At 47.1% G+C, this 15,500-nt stretch overlaps 1 protein-coding gene and 1 non-coding gene across 4 annotated transcripts in view; both read right to left on the bottom strand.

The window, feature by feature from the left end:
* DGLUCY (D-glutamate cyclase) overlaps window positions 1–15,500 on the bottom strand; it is a 166,463-nt gene that overhangs the window by 123,324 nt on the left and 27,639 nt on the right. The gene's annotated exons all lie outside the window — the stretch shown is intronic.
* LOC112629530 lies at window positions 12,292–12,352 on the bottom strand. The gene has a single exon (XR_003120634.1). It is a non-coding gene; the product is annotated as a U7 small nuclear RNA (small nuclear RNA).

The raw sequence follows: 15,500 nt of genomic DNA, 5'->3' as shown, positions 1-15,500 counted from the left end.
TAAGTTGCTCTCCCTTGGGCCTGAGAGACACATGGGGGTATCTTTGCACTTTCAAGATCAAGAACGGAGGGAGTGCCGGGTAGGGTGGCTCACACCTGTAATCCCAGCACATTGGGAGACTGAGGCAGGTGGATCATTTGAGGTCAGGAGTTCGAGACCAGCCTTGCCAACATGGTGAAATTCCATCTCTACTAAAAATACAAAAATTAGCCAGTCGTGATGGGGGGGCACCTGCAATCCCAGCTACTTGGGAGGCTGAGGCAGGAGAATTGCTTGAACCTGGGAGGCGGAGGTTGCATTGAGCTGAGATCACGCCACTGCTGGGTGATAGAGTGAGACTCAGTCTCAAAAAAAAAAAAAAAAAAAAAAAAACCACATACACACACACAAACTGGAGGGGGTCCCAGCAGCATCCTCCCATCCCCAGAAGCAGATGCACAAATCTGCTAGACCACATGCAATTCCCCATATCCATGCCCTGTAGAGCCTGTGAGCCCCTACTTTACCCTAACAAGAAGAAAACCAAACTCTGCTGACATTCCACAGTCTCTCAGCGGACACCACTGCTCCTCTGCCATTCACACCTGCCTCTACCCCCAATGCCACTTTCCTTTTGGCTCCCATGGACAGTTCCGGGGCGGGGGCAGGGCGGCAGGTATGAGCAATGAGTCCAGGTAGAAATCAATGTACAAAATTCTAGATATTATGATCTGCTCGTCTTAAAACGAGGGAAGTTCACTACTGGACACAAGACAAAAGGACACTTTCTCGAGAAGGATTTAAATTCACCCTAATACTGGACTTCATCCATCGCCTCACAGAGAACTTAACAGTAGGACATTCCAGAAGCCTTGAACAATGATCACTTCACTGGTGCCAGAAAGTCAAATCAGAAAATCTCTGGGGATTTATTTTTTAAAACTATATTCACTTATTTAATATTTTTATAGTTTTTAATTAATTAATTACTTTTTTTTTTTGAGAAGGAGTCTCGCTCTGTCGCCCAGGCTGGAGTGCAGTGGTGCTATCGTGGCTCACTGCAATCTCCGCCTCCCAGGTTCACGCCATTCTTCTGCCTCAGCCTCCTGAGTAGCTGGGACTACAGGCGCCCGCCACCACGCCCGGCTAATTTTTTTGTACTTTTAGTAGAAATGGGGTTTCACCATGTTAGCCAGGATGATCCACCTGCCTCCGCCTCCCAAAGTGCTGGGATTACAGGCATGAGCCACCATGCCCAGCCAGTTTTAAATTTATTGATACATAATAGATATACATATTTCTGAGGCACGTGTGATAATTTGATACATTCATATAATCAAATCAAGGTAACTGGGATATCTATCACCTTAAACATTTATCTTTCCTCTATGCTAGGAACATTTGAATTATTCTCTTCTGATTATTTTGAAATACACAATAAGGCCAGGCATAGTGGTTCACGGCTCTAATTCCAACACTTTGGGAGGCCAAGGTGGGAGGATTGCTTGAGCCCAGGAGTTTGAGACCAGCCTGAGCAAGATAGTAAGATCCCATCTCTAAAAAAATAAAAAATTAGCTGGACATGGTGGCACACACCTGTGGTTCCAGCCACTTGAGAGGCTGATACGGGAGGATCGCTTGAGGCTGCAGTGAACCGTGATCGTGCCACTGCATTCCAGCCTGGGTAACAAAGCAAGAGCCTGTCCTCCCCAGAAAGAAATGTACAATAGATTGATGTTAACATAGTTACCCCATTGATCTATCAAATATCTGATGATTTACTTTGACTCAACTCAAGAATGCGTCCATAAGCCAATTTTATGATTTGTGTGGCATTTGGAACATCCCTGAAGTGTTAGGATGTGGCCCAGCAGCACAGGAGTGCATGACTTCCAATGTCCTGGTGGAAACGTCCTATCATTGTAAGGGCATCAGGGATGCTTGCTTTCTGAGCATCTCCACAGTGTGGCTGCTGGCCAGGCTATCGCCGAGAGGTGGCCTAACCTCACAGTGGCTCTCAAATGAAGTGAGAAAGGCAAATATCACATGATTCCACTTACATAAGGTTTCTTAAAGAGTAAAATTTAGATAATCCAGTAGTAGAATGATGGTTGCTAGGGGTCAGGGAGGTGGCTGAGGGTGAAGAGTGGGCTCCTAACCCAGGAGCATGAAGTTTCCGTTAAGCAAGATGAATAAGCTATAGAATCTTCTGCCCAGCATTGTACCTATAGCCATAGCCAACAATGATGTTAACACAGTTACCTCACTGATCTATCAAATATCTTTATTGATACCCATAAAACTTTGTTAAGAGGATAGATCTCATGCTAAATGTTCTTACCACAATAAAATAAATTTTTTTTTTTTTTTTAGATGGAGTCTCACTCTGTTGCCCAGGCTGGGGTGCAGCAGCATGATCTCAGCTCACTGCAACCTCTGCCTCCTGAGTTCAAGAGAGTCTCCTGCTTCAGCCTCCCATGTAGCTGGGACTATAGGTGTGCGCCACCATGCCCAGCTAATTTTTGTATTTTCAGTAGAGACGGGTTTTCACCATGTTGGCCAGGCTGGTCTTGAACTCCTGGGCTTGAGATCCACTTGCCTTGGCTTCCCAAAGTGCTGGGATTACAGGCATGAGCCACCGTGCCTGGCCAAAATAAAATTGGTAAAAAAAGAATTCACTGGAGAGCTTGTTAAAATGCAGATTCCTGGACACCACTCCCAGAGTTCTTGATTCAGCAGGCCTGGGGGTAAGGCCCAAGAATTAGCATTTCTCAGCTTCCGGGGAGGCTGGTGCTGCTGGTCTGGGGACCACACCTTATTACCACAGTGGAAGAAGATGGGATGCTGTCAGGTTGGAGTTTGAATTCCAGCCTCATCCAGCCTTGCAAGCTCGAGCAAGAAATGTCAATGCTCACCTAAAATGGGAATCAGAGTATGGTACACCTTGAGAAGCTGTTTTGGAAATCAGAGAGAAGTCATGTTAAGTCCAAGGTCCTAAGTAGGTACCCAGTAAAAGAAAGCAGTTGCTATTTTTGTCACCATTTTAACACACCTCCACAACTCACAGCTGTTTGGATTAGGCATTCAAGACAAGCATTGACTTAGCCTCAAAAGTCGTGAGGAGGTTACTGAATTGGTAATCTCTCCACCCTCTCTTCCTCCTCTTCTGAACACCCAGGCACCAAAATAGCCCCTAACACCCACCAATGCACTGCCAGCGATGACATTTCTAAGCGGAGGAGATAACTGATCACTTTCAAATTTTGTACTATTTTAAGTACATTATCTTTAAAATCTGGGTCAGGATGAATATTGAACTTGGGCTCATCAAATGTTAGAGCTGAGAGGAAACTTCGAAACCATCTAATTTTCTTTTCTTTTTTTTTTTTTTTGAGACGGAGTTTCGCTCTTGTTGCCCAGGTTGGAGTGTAATGGCGCAATCTTGGCTCACCGCAACCTACTGCCTTCCGGGTTCAAGTGATTCTCCCGCCTCAGCCTCCTAAGTAGCTGGCATTACAGGCATGTGCCACCATGCCCGGCTAATTTTGTAGAAACCATCTCATTTTCTAGCTAAAGGCGAGGATGTCGAAGGTGAGGAAACTGAGACCTAGGGAGGGGTAGCAACTTGCCCAAGGTGGCACAGCGAGTCCAAGGGCAAGGGCAGACCTGGAAATCACGTGTGCTGCCTGCTGGCCCTGGCTTAGACTTTCATGGCCTGACTCTCAGCCCAACTGACCCAAAATGCTATGCTTTCCTAAATAAAACTGCAGATCTCCTGGGTTGGTGGGGATACCCAGAACTGAGTAGGAATAATTCTCATTCTAAGGCAATGGTGATATTCCCCTAAGGGAACAGATCAGAATCTCTAAGAAAAGAAGGGAGATTTTTATGCTTATTAGCGAAGGGCCTTTTTTTTTTTTTTTTTTTGGAGACTGGGTCTCTGTCGCCTAGGCTGGAGTACAGTGGCTGCTCACTGCAGCCTCGACCTCCCGGGATTGAACAATCCTCCCACTTCGGCCTCTCCAGTAGCTGAGACTACACGTGCATGCCCCTATGCCCGGCTAATTTTTGTATTTTTAGTAGAGACAGGGTTTCACCATGTTGGCCAGGCTGGTCTCAAGCTCCTGAGCTCAAGTGATCTGATCTGCCTGCCTCAGCCTCCCAAAGTGCTGGGATTACAGGCATGAGTCACCGTGCCTGGCCAGTGAAGGGCATTTGTTTAAAAGTGTTTGGAAACTCTGACCCCACACCATGTGACCTCCTTTGTTAAATTGCTATTCTCTTCAGTAGGTTAGGAGGTAGTCCCATTTGCTGGCCTTAATTCTTCTAAAGCTACCTCCTGCATCAAGCAGCCTCCTTTCTTCTGCTCTTCATCTTCTCTCATTCTCCTTACACCGTACCCCAAATGCAGAGAGAGCTTGCTCTGTGCCCACAGCAGAATAGACATCTTTTACCTTTACCTAACTCATAAAGATAAATAAGCTAAAGACCTAAATACATTAAATTTTCTTTTATTCCATTATTTTCCACTATTCAATCAGCCAATATTTATAGAAGCCTGTTACTTGCTAAGCATTCATTAACTGTCACTGTGCTTACAAGGAAAGTCCCTTACTCTCATTCCACAAATATGTACTGAGAGTACCCAGGATGTGCTGGCCATGGGCCACATGGGTTATTCAATGATCAACAAGGTAACACAATCCCGTCCTTATAGAGTATCCAGTCTGCCTTCTAAGAAATGACATCTTTTGGCAAGAGGACAGGCCTGCAGCAGTGGTCAGGATGAGGCAGGTACTCATCCTGAGGCTGGAGTTGGCTCACACAAGCTTATAGGAGCTGAGTGTTAAATTTTCGGGAAGTTTGTGAGCCAGTTGTTAAATACAGCCATTATTAGAAATTAAATCATATAAACATAATTTAATAAGTTATATTAAAAAGCAAAGGTAATACATACTCAAAGCTCATTACCTCCTAATTATTTTTTATTTTTGAGACAGAGTCTCACTCTGTCACCCAGGCTGGAGTGTAGTGGCGCCATCACAGCTCACTACAGCCTTGACCTCAAGTTCAAGCAATCCTCCCGCCTCAGCCTCCTGAGTAGCTGGGACTTACAGATGCGCACCACCATGCTTGGCTAATTTTTGGTTGTTTTGGAGATGAGGTCCCACCATGTTGCTCAGGCTGGTCTTGAACTCCCAGGCTCATGTGATCCTCCTGCCTCAGCCTTCTGAAGGGCTGGGATTATAGGCATGAGCTATGAACTATGGTGCCTAGCCACTTCCTAATCATTTTCTGATGCTTTACTATCATGTCTGCTCTTGGGGCCTTTTACATCTATATGGTAGAAATGCTACATAATGGTGGCCTGTGAGGCATTTCCTAGCTCTGCATTCAGTGCCATCAGGTTAACAGCTTGACATTGGCTGTAGTGGGGAATATTTATATTATAAACATTGGCAAACGCTACACACTAGGATTTTTTTTTTTTCTTTTTCTTCAAGAAAGCTGGTTGTTAAACACTTACTAAAACACCACTGGATACAAGTGACATCATACAAGGTAGGAAGAGTCAAATGAGTAATCAACATTTGGAGGAAGAGGCAAAATTAGCTGGGTGTGGTGGCGCATGCCTGTAATCCCAGCTACTAGGGAGGTTGAAGCAGGAGAATTGCTTGAACCCGGGAGGTGGAGGTTGCAGTGAGCCAGGATCACGCCACTGCACTCCAGCCTGGGCAAAAAGAGTGAAACTCTGTCTCAAAAAAAAAGGTTGGGGGGGGTCCTTGAACGCCAAGTAGAGAGAGATGGGGTGAAGGTGAGGGTGGGCAAGCTGTCTACAAGCCTGCCTTGTGGGGACTGTCTGTGTTGAATTATTTTTGGAGGGAAACATGAGGCTTAGCAAATAGCTTTATTGAGATGTAATTCTCAAACATACACAATTCACCTATTTAAAGGGTGTAACTCAATAATTTTTTGCGTATTCAGGAGCTTTGCAACCTCACCACAATTTTAAAACATGTTCTTTGTTTTTTTGTTTTTGTTTTTGTTTTTTGAGACAGTGTCTTGCTCTGTCACCCAAGCTGGAGTCCAGTGAGGCAATCACAGTTCACTGCAACCTCCACCTCCTGCCCTCAAGCAACCCTCTCACCTCAGCCTCCCATGTAGCTGGGACCACAGGCACGTGCCATACCCAGCTAATTTTCATATTTTTTCGGTAGAGACAGGGTTTCACCATATTACCCAGGCTGGTCTTGAACTCTTGGACTCAAGCAATCCTCCTGCTTTGAACTCCTAAAGTGCTGGGATTACAGGTGTGAGCCACTGTCCCCAGCCTTAAACCTTTCATCACCCCAAAAGAAACTCCCAGACCTGTTAGCAATCACCCCCCCATTTACGCCAATCTCTTTTTTTCCCCAGCCGAAGGCAACCACCAATCTATTTTCTGCTTCTATAGATTTAAGGCTATTTTTTTAAGCTGACACAGAAATCTGAAATTGTATGAGTTAATCTTGGAGAGTGTTTCATGGGCAGCACGCCCTGTGCCAACCCAGCAATTTCTCCAATTTTCCCAGTGCGAGCTCAGTAAAACCGCCTTCTGACCACAGCTGACCCACTCCCTCTCAGTAGGCCAACTTGTTCTCTCCCCTGGGAATGATCAAGGGAGAAAAGTTCCTACAGGTGAGCTGAGTGGTCAGCCTCAGGCTGAAGGTACAAGCTGAAACCTTGGTAGGTGCAGAAGTCGGAGGAATAAGCCGGGGGGTGGGGGGCGGGGGGCGGGCAGGTGGGCAGGGGAAGGCGCTCAGCTGAACATGGGCCTGAGTGCGAGTATGGACCCAGATACTCTAAGGGCAGAGAAGCCTCTCTGGAGAACTGTGCTGTGGTCAGTCCCCAGGCACTTTCAAGAAAAGTCACAACCTGTATGGCTATACAAACTGCTCTATCCGTCACGGACTTGGCCCCAGGAGGAGTCACCAGTGAGAGGGTCTCACTCCCCAATTTTCAATAATGCATCTCCCTACTGGTTCTTCCTTCCCACCCCTGGCCCCGAGATGGAGTCTCACTCTGTCGCCCAGGCTGCAGTGCAGTGGCACAATCTCGGCTCACTGCAACCTCCGCCTCCCAGCTTTAAGTGATTCTCCTGCCTCAGCCTCCCAAGTAGCTGGGATTACAGGTGTGCACCACCACACCTGGCTAATTTTTGTATTTTTAGTACAAACAGGGTTTTACTATGTTGGCCAGGCTGGTCTCGAACTCCTGACCTCAGATGATCTGCCTGTCTCAGCCTCCCAAAGTGCTGGGATTACAGGCGTGAGCCACCATGCCCAGCCTCCCTACTGGTTCAATTGGCCACTTGTGCAATATAAAGTGAGGGGATGACAAAGACCCCCACCTGTCTCAAAACATTTCTACTACCAAATACTAGCATCTGAAATCCTTGTCATTCCTTTGAGTTATACCATTATCCTCAGAGGCCATGGGTGAAATTGATGTAGGGGATTGGAAGGTGGTGGAAGGGCACCTGGCTCAGGGTCAGCAAGACTTTACCTTGGAAAGCAGGGGCTGGACTCTGCATGCGGTGGGACCCTGAAGATGAGAGCTTTGGATTGAGGCAGTGATGGTTCTAGGTGATAAAGATATAGAAGATGTGTTTTGGGGAAAGGTGGGCCCAGACAGAAAGCTGGGGAGGGAGGGATGGGCCAACGCAGTGGGCCACTGAAGAGGTGTATAAAGGAGAGCCGCCATTTTTTTCACCACGCTATTTGCAGTCTTCTTCCACTCCATCTTTCTCTCTTCCCAACCCACACTATAAATAATTGCAAGTCTTTGTTCTTTGCCTTAGGAATAGCTTCTCCAGCTGTTGCCACATATTTCTGAACTGAATAAAGCATCTCTTTTGAAATCCACAAAAGAAACAGATTGAACTATGGTGTATTCTTTTTAAGAGGCTTGACTCTACTAGGAAAAAAAAGCTCCCTTACCAAAGAAAGAACATGGAGTACATGTCATAGTCACTTGCCTTCACGTGTAATGAGGCAGTGACAAGCACCCTTAGTCTCCTTAGCCACTGGCCTTGTGGCAGGAAGAGAGCCAGGCAAGCACAGGGCACAGGCAGAGTGGCAGCCTCTGCCGACCCTGAGAACCAGCCTCCTCCTCCCTCCTGGTGCCCCTAGGAATCAGCATATCCCAACCATGACTCCTGGAAGCTCTTCAGGAACAGGTGGACTAATTTCTCAGCAATAGTCACTGTTTTTGTGATATAACAGAAAGCGGTTCTAGAAAGCAGGACCGCCAAGGAAGGACATCTGCTCTGTTGCTGCTGAGAAGAAAAACAAGTGGGCACATGGTCTGCTTTCAGGGGCAAATGAACTGGGGGGCTGGGGGAATTTCTTATGGGTGCTGTCCCATGACCAGAGAAGATGGCTAGAGTTTTGTGTAGCTAGGAGAGATGACCGGCTGCTGGAGGGCACCTGCTGCTTTAGATCACCCATGCCTGGACTCAGAGTGAGCAGGTTCCATTCATCAGTGTGTTGGATCCTTTTACAAAGTGGTATATCCTTTATATAGATGCCCACACAGGCTGATGACAGCCCTGTCTCATGAGATCATGGCTTCAGTTCTCACTCCAGGCCTGAAGACTTTTTTTTTTTTTTTTTTTTTTAGACAGAGTTTTTCTCTTGTCGCCCAGGCTGCAACAGCGAGATCTCGGCTCACTGCAACCTTCGCTTCCTGGGTTCAAGTGATTCTTCTGCCTCAGCCTCCTGAGTAGCTGGGATTACAGGTGCCCATCACCACACCCAGCTAATTTCTGTATTTTTAATAGAGATGGGGTTTCACCATGTTGGCCAGACTCATCTCGAACTCCTGACCTCAGCCTCCCAAAGTGCTGGGATTACAGGAGTGAGCCACTGTACCCAGCCCAGGCCTGAAGACATTCTGAAGCACTCCCACCTGTGTCTCCCAGCTTCTGTCTGCATGGTCACCCCTGCCTCTGGGATCCTGTTTCCACATGGGCTGTAGTTGCTCTTTTTTTATTTTTATTTTTTGAGATGGAGTCTTGCTCTGTTGCCCAGGCTAGAGTGCAGTGGTGTGATCTCGGCTCACTGCAACCTCCACCTCCCGGGTTCAAGCGATTCTCCTGCCTCAGCCTCCTGAGTAGCTGGGATTATAGGCACCTGCCACCACGCCCGGCTAATTTTTGTATTTTTAGTAGAGACGGGGTTTCACCATATTGGCCAGGCTGGTCTTGAACTCCTGACCTCACGATCCACCCACCTTGGCCTCTCAATTGCTGGGATTACAGGCGTGAGCCACCGCGCCCGGCCTGTAGTTGCTCTTTTTGACTTTTATTGTAAATTGTGGTAAAATGCACATAACATAAAATGTACTCGTTTTCAAGTGTACAATTTAGTGGTATTAAGTATCTGCATAGTGTTGTGCAACTATCAGCACCATCTAGTTCCAGAACTTTCCATCACCCCACATGGAAACCCTACACACCTGTTAAGCAGTCACTTCTAGTTCCCCAGACCCAGTCCCTGCAACCACTGATCTGCCTCCTCCCTCTATGGCTTCACCTGTTTGGAACATTTCATGTAAATGGAACCATACAAGATGTGGCCTTTTGTGACTGGCTTCTTTCACTCAGCATAATGGTTTTCTGTTGGTTTTTTTGTTGCTCTGTCACCCAGCCTGGAGTGCAATGGCTCCATCTCAGCTTACTGTAACCTCTGCCTCCTGGGTTCAAGCAATCCTCATGCCTCAGCCTCCCAAGAAGCTGGGATTATAGGCATGTACCGCCACAACTGGCTCATTTTTGTATTTTTAGTAGAGATAGTGTTTTGTCATGTTGGCCAGGCTGGTCTCAAACTCCTGGTCTCAAGCAATCCACCCACCTTCACCTCAAGCAATCTACCCACTTTGGCTTCCCAAAGCATTGGGATTACAGGCATGAACATCATGCCCAGCTAGCATAATGTTTTGAGGTTCATTCCTATTGTAGCATGGATCAGTCCTCAATTCCTTTTTATAGCTAGATAATATTCCATTTCATGGATCTACCACATTTCGTTTTTCTGCTGGTGCTATTTTGTACCTCATCTATCCAAATACAAAACTTGGCCCTTTCCATTTCCACAATGACCCCTGCTCACAGTTTCCTCATGGGGATAATGATACTTCATCGTTATCCTGTAAGGGTTACATAATACACAGCAGGTAAAGTGACAAAAGCACCTAGCAACTAGTGCTCAATAATATATTATTAATTATTATATCATCATTATAGTCATTATGCAATCATTATGATCATATAAATTCCTCTAACCTCTCGTTTTCTGTTGTATCTATTCATTTGTTTCACAAAATATCTTTTTTTTTTTTGAGACTGAGTCTCACTCTATGGCCGAGGCTGGAGTGCAGTGGCGCGATCTTGGCTCACTGCAACCTTTGTCTCCCGTATTCAAGTGAGTTTCCTGCCTCAGCCTCCCGAGTAGCTGGGACCACAGGTACCCGCCACCATTGCCCGGCTAATTTTTGTATTTTTAGTAGGGAGGGTTTCACCATGTTGGTCAGGCGTGGTCTTGAACTCCTGACCTCAGGTGATCCACCCACCTCAGCCTCCCAAAGTGCTGGGATGATTACAGGTGTGAGGCACTGCACTTGGCCCACAAAACATCGTAAATGCAATCAGGATTGGATAGCTGCAGAGAGATGTCTGGATTAGGTACTTGCAAGGATTATGCTGAATTGCATACTCCTTTGGTTCTCAATCTTGGGCCATGAAGTCATGAGATCTCTATTATACCGTTATAGCAAGGAGTTCATGAACCACGTCTGCAGCAAGCATTTTCCAGTACTCAGTGGCTATCCCTTCTCTCTCACATATACGGGCACTACTGTTTCTCAAATGTGTGCAGTCTTTGTTGAGAATGAATAAAAGATAAGTTATATAAAAGCCTTTTATCATCATGTGTCTTCTCAATCTAACCAATACTCAAGATACCACTTTTCTCATGGGGAGATCCTCATATTTGAGAAGATTAGAAACCACTAGCATACAGCAACGCTACAAGAAACCAAAACAATTCAACTCAGTATGGAAATCAAATGATTAACAAGAGTTTATTGAACACCTACTACAAGTTTGGTACTATTCTAAGCACCATAGTGGGGGTGTGTGGATATGAATATGCAGAAGATAGTTTCTGTCCTGCACACTCAGTAGTTGGAAAGAGCAGCCATAGGCCAGTACAGTAGTCAAGAATGTGTCAGCACAAGATCAAGCGTTAAATTAGTCCTATGGCTAACACATGAAATTAACATGGGCTGAAGTCATCAGGAAAGGCTCCAAGGAAGAGTCTGGCTTGAAGAATAGGCACATTTTTAAAGGGGCAGGGAGCTCCAGGTAGCTAGAGACAGGAATGAGCAAGGAGTCTTAGAGTACAGATATTGGCCTGCCTGGAGGCAAGAGTTTGATTTGGAAGACATGGTCAATTTCCATGGGTAGGACATCAGAGGACAGAGCCCTAGAGGTGCAAGGATGATTGAGGGGCAGTCAAAAGCCACTGAGGTTTTAGAGCAGAGGAGGGTTGAAGGAAGGCCTTGTCCCAAAACGCTCAGCCTGGCTGAGGCAGGAGAGTCTGTGTTCAGGGGACTTGGGCATGTTCATTCCCAGATACAGTCATTAAAGGGACTCCATAAGGGATGGAACAGGGGTCTCTGTACTCAGATCGATCTCTTACGACAGCACCTGGGTGTCTGCCCTCTATATCAACTGTCTTCTGCCCCAGACATGCACATGTGAATTGTCCAGACAGACTATGGACCTTTGTCCAGTTGTCAGAACTTTTTGCATTATTTCCAGGTTCAGAAAAAGGCATATGCCCTCTGAGAATAGACAAATGGACAGAAGTTTTTATTTTTATTTTATTTATTTATTTTTGTTGCCCAGGCTGGAGTGCAGTGGTGCGATCCAGGCTCACTGCAACCTCTGCTGCCTGGGTTCAAGCGATTCTCTGGCCTCAGCCTCCCGAGTAGCTGGGATTACAGGCACCTGCCACCACGCCTGGCTAATTTTTGTAGTTTTTAGTAGAGACGGGGTTTTGCCATGTTGCCCAAGCTCGTCTTGAACTCTGGAGTTCAAATGACCCACCTGCCTTGGTCTCTCAAAGTGCTGGGATTGATTACAGGCGTGAGCCACTGTGCCCGGCCAGAATTTTTTTTTTGGGGGGGGAGGTAAAGGGGGGCTTTCCGGAAGAGGAATTTATGGAAAGGAATGTATTGTCTTGTCTTGTCTTACATTGTATTTTTATTTGGGGCTTTTCAGTAAAGACCAGAAACCTGCTAGACAAATTCTAAAAGAGTTGTAACACTGGTCGGGGAATTTGCCAAGCTAGCTTAATAGATATCTTCCTACCCTCAACACTCCTTAAAGCAATAGCCCTTCACGGGTAAAGTCCACACTGACCACACGTTCCTCCCTCTCTTGCAGAGGGCAAAGGGTAGAAGACCAAGAGGCTGAGGTGTTTGGAGAAGCCAGGGAAACGGGTGGACTCGCCCTGCAGGATGCAGCTGCTGAGCTGTAGAATGCTCACCCCAAGTCACCCTGGAAGACAGAGCCATCCCCACCCTCCCTGTGCACATTTGCTGGGAGTCTGATAGGGACAGTGGAGAGGGAACAGCCAAGGCTCCACCAGATGTCTTAGGCATCTTCCTCAGTGTCTCCTTCTTCCCATCAGTCCTAGAGAACCTACCTGTGACCAAATACGGTCAGAGGGGAGCTGGATCATGCACCCCATGGCTACCGGTGGACTTTCCTGAGATCAACAAGCTCCTGCCAGTGGCTCTTAGTTTGCTAACTAGGACAGAGCTTCCCCAGAGCCATGGCAGGAGGCAGAGCGTCCCTCCCTTCATGACCAAACGCTGCCCGACCCTCAGGGACTCCCTGTTGGTTTCAGCCCAGATGAGGAATGATGCTTATGGCCAAAGTCATGCAGGAGGCTGGGAGAAGGTTTTAAAAGCTCATAGAGGGGCCGGGCGCGGTGGCTCATGCCTGTAATCCCAGCACTTTGGGAGGCCGAGGCGGGTGGATCACGAGGTCAGGAGATCGAGACCATCCTGGCTAACACGGTGAAACTCTGTCTCTACTAAAAATACAAAAAATTAGCCGGGCATGGTGGTGGGCGCCTGTAGTCCCAGCTACTCGGGAGGCTGAGGCAGGAGAATAGCGTGAACCCAGGAGGTGGAGCTTGCAGTGAGCCGAGATCGCGCCACTGCACTCCAGTCTGGGAGACACAGCGAGACTCCATCTCAAAACAAAAAACAAAAAAAACAACTCACAGAGGATGTAGCTTGGGATGCAGTGGCATCTATAACAAAAGAACAGAGCATATGGAGGCAATATCACTGTCATTCAACAGATACCCTCACCACTCCTTTTTCTGGCTGAGGTCCAGGGAGAGTAAGTGGTCCTCACCGAGATCCATGACTGGGATGGGAGCCAGTCTGGGGCTCGTCTGTGGGCTTTCCCCCATATGAATCTGACCTAATTTTGGAAGCAGTCTGGAACAAGGTGTTTTCCTCCCTATGGAGGTGCAATGAAAGTGTGCTTAGCCGGCGAGGAGAGAGGAATGGGTATTAGGGCACGTGTTTCTGCAGCCACCAGCCAGATACCTGCATAGTCAGATGTTTCCTCCTTCTTCAGGGCCCCGCTTGTGCACCTCAGTAGAGTTGGACAGACTGACTGTCCCATGATTGGATCAGTGAGTTGTAAGTAGGGTGCATAGAGGTTTTGGCTTGTCTGAGACCATTCCAGGTTACATCTGCTATCCCAGAGTAATTATTAGTAATGTCCCCTTTCATTCTTTTATTTTTTTAAATTTTATTTTTAATTTTTGTGGGTATATAGTGGATGACCCTTTTCATTGTTTTTTTTTTTTTTTGAGACAGAGTCTTGCTCTGTCACCCAGGCTGCAGTGCAGTGGCACAATCTCGGCTGGCTGCAACCTCTGCCTCCAGGGTTCAAGTGATTCTCCTGCCTCAGCCTCCCAAGTAGCTGGGATTACAGGCATGCGCCACCATGCCTGGCTAACTTTTGTATTTTTAGTAGAGACGGGATTTCACATCTTGGCCAGGCTGATCTCGAACTCCTGACCTCAGGTGATCCACTCGCCTCGGCCTCCCAAAGTGCTGGGATTACAGGTGTGAGCTACTGTGCCTGGCCACCCCTTTCATTCTTAAAATGTCTTAATTTTGACAATAAATTGCTTGGTCCCCCTAGTTTATAAGGTGACAGATTTACATAAAGCACGCAAAGTCGCTTAAGCAAAGAGAGGGTTTTATTGCCAGAACTACAGGAAAGTCAGACATCATGAGAACCAGAGACTCCCCTGAGGGGTCCCCCACCATCTCTCCTGCTTCTTTCTCCCCTGTGGCTCTTGTTGCCTTTTCTGTCTGCACAGTTACCCTTTTCTTCCTGACAGCTGCCACCAGCTCCTGAGGTGGACATTTGGCAGTTTCCATCATCAGAAGAACCCTGACTTTCTCAGTTGCAAGTCCCCAAAAACACTCAGGAAGAAACTTACTGTCCCATGGTGGGCAGGAGGGCAAGATGGTTCCAGAACCTTGCAGCTGTCTAGGGAACCATGATGAGAATGGAGGAAGAGGCAGTTTTTAGGAGGGGCAACCGGTGGGGAATGGACAATTCCTTCAGTGTCTGGTACAATCAGCATCAAGTATTTATTGAGCGGGCCCTGTGGCATTGATCTAACCACTTGCTTGTCAAATGTGTACCAGAGCGAAGTAATATTCCCCATTAGTCTCCAGAGAGATGCCATTCATCCTGGGGACAGAGCTGGCCATGGAACAGAAGACAGAGGAGCTTCCTTGCTTGGGAGGGTGAGGTCCCCGAGGAAAGATAAATGCTGCTTCCCAGAATACATGTGGCTTCAGGTTGGCAGCCCTCTGTCCCTGGGGATGACTCTGGGTGTGTGCACGCCTGTGTTCACAGGATCTGAAATGGCTCAGGGCCAGTAGGCCAAGGCACTGGGAGCTGAGGTCACCATGGCCTGCAGCAACCCCTGCTTAGGGGGACCCTATGGAAAAGGGTCCTCTTCTCCCCTCTCTCCCTGACCACAACCCCCATCTCTGTCCTGGAAGCACTTTCTTCCTTGGACAAGCTCTGCCCCAGGCTCTGAGGTCTCACCAGAGGCACTACTGACAGCAACAGCAATAACAACAGCAGAGAACAAGACCCTGAGGGGGACTCATCTGCTTCTCTGATTTTTTTCTCTCTAATAGGCAGAAGCTCTAGGACTGTCCTAGTGACTGAGTAGAACCCTGTGGTTGTGGAACTTAACATGGAAGACTGACATGCTCCAAGAAGGAAAGAAAAGTATTCTTATAATAGTGGGGTGGAAGCTCCGAATCACATTCAAACTGTATTATGTAACCTGCAGGATTTACAGGTGAAGCAAAACATGATGCTCTACATCATTATCTATTTCCCTTTTCACATATCTTTT

The sequence above is a fragment of the Theropithecus gelada genome, chromosome 7b (assembly GCF_003255815.1).
Source record: "Theropithecus gelada isolate Dixy chromosome 7b, Tgel_1.0, whole genome shotgun sequence".
NCBI classification, from domain to species: domain Eukaryota; kingdom Metazoa; phylum Chordata; class Mammalia; order Primates; family Cercopithecidae; genus Theropithecus; species Theropithecus gelada.
Note: the sequence above shows the minus strand (reverse complement) of the source record. Positions and strands in the feature narration are given on the sequence as shown.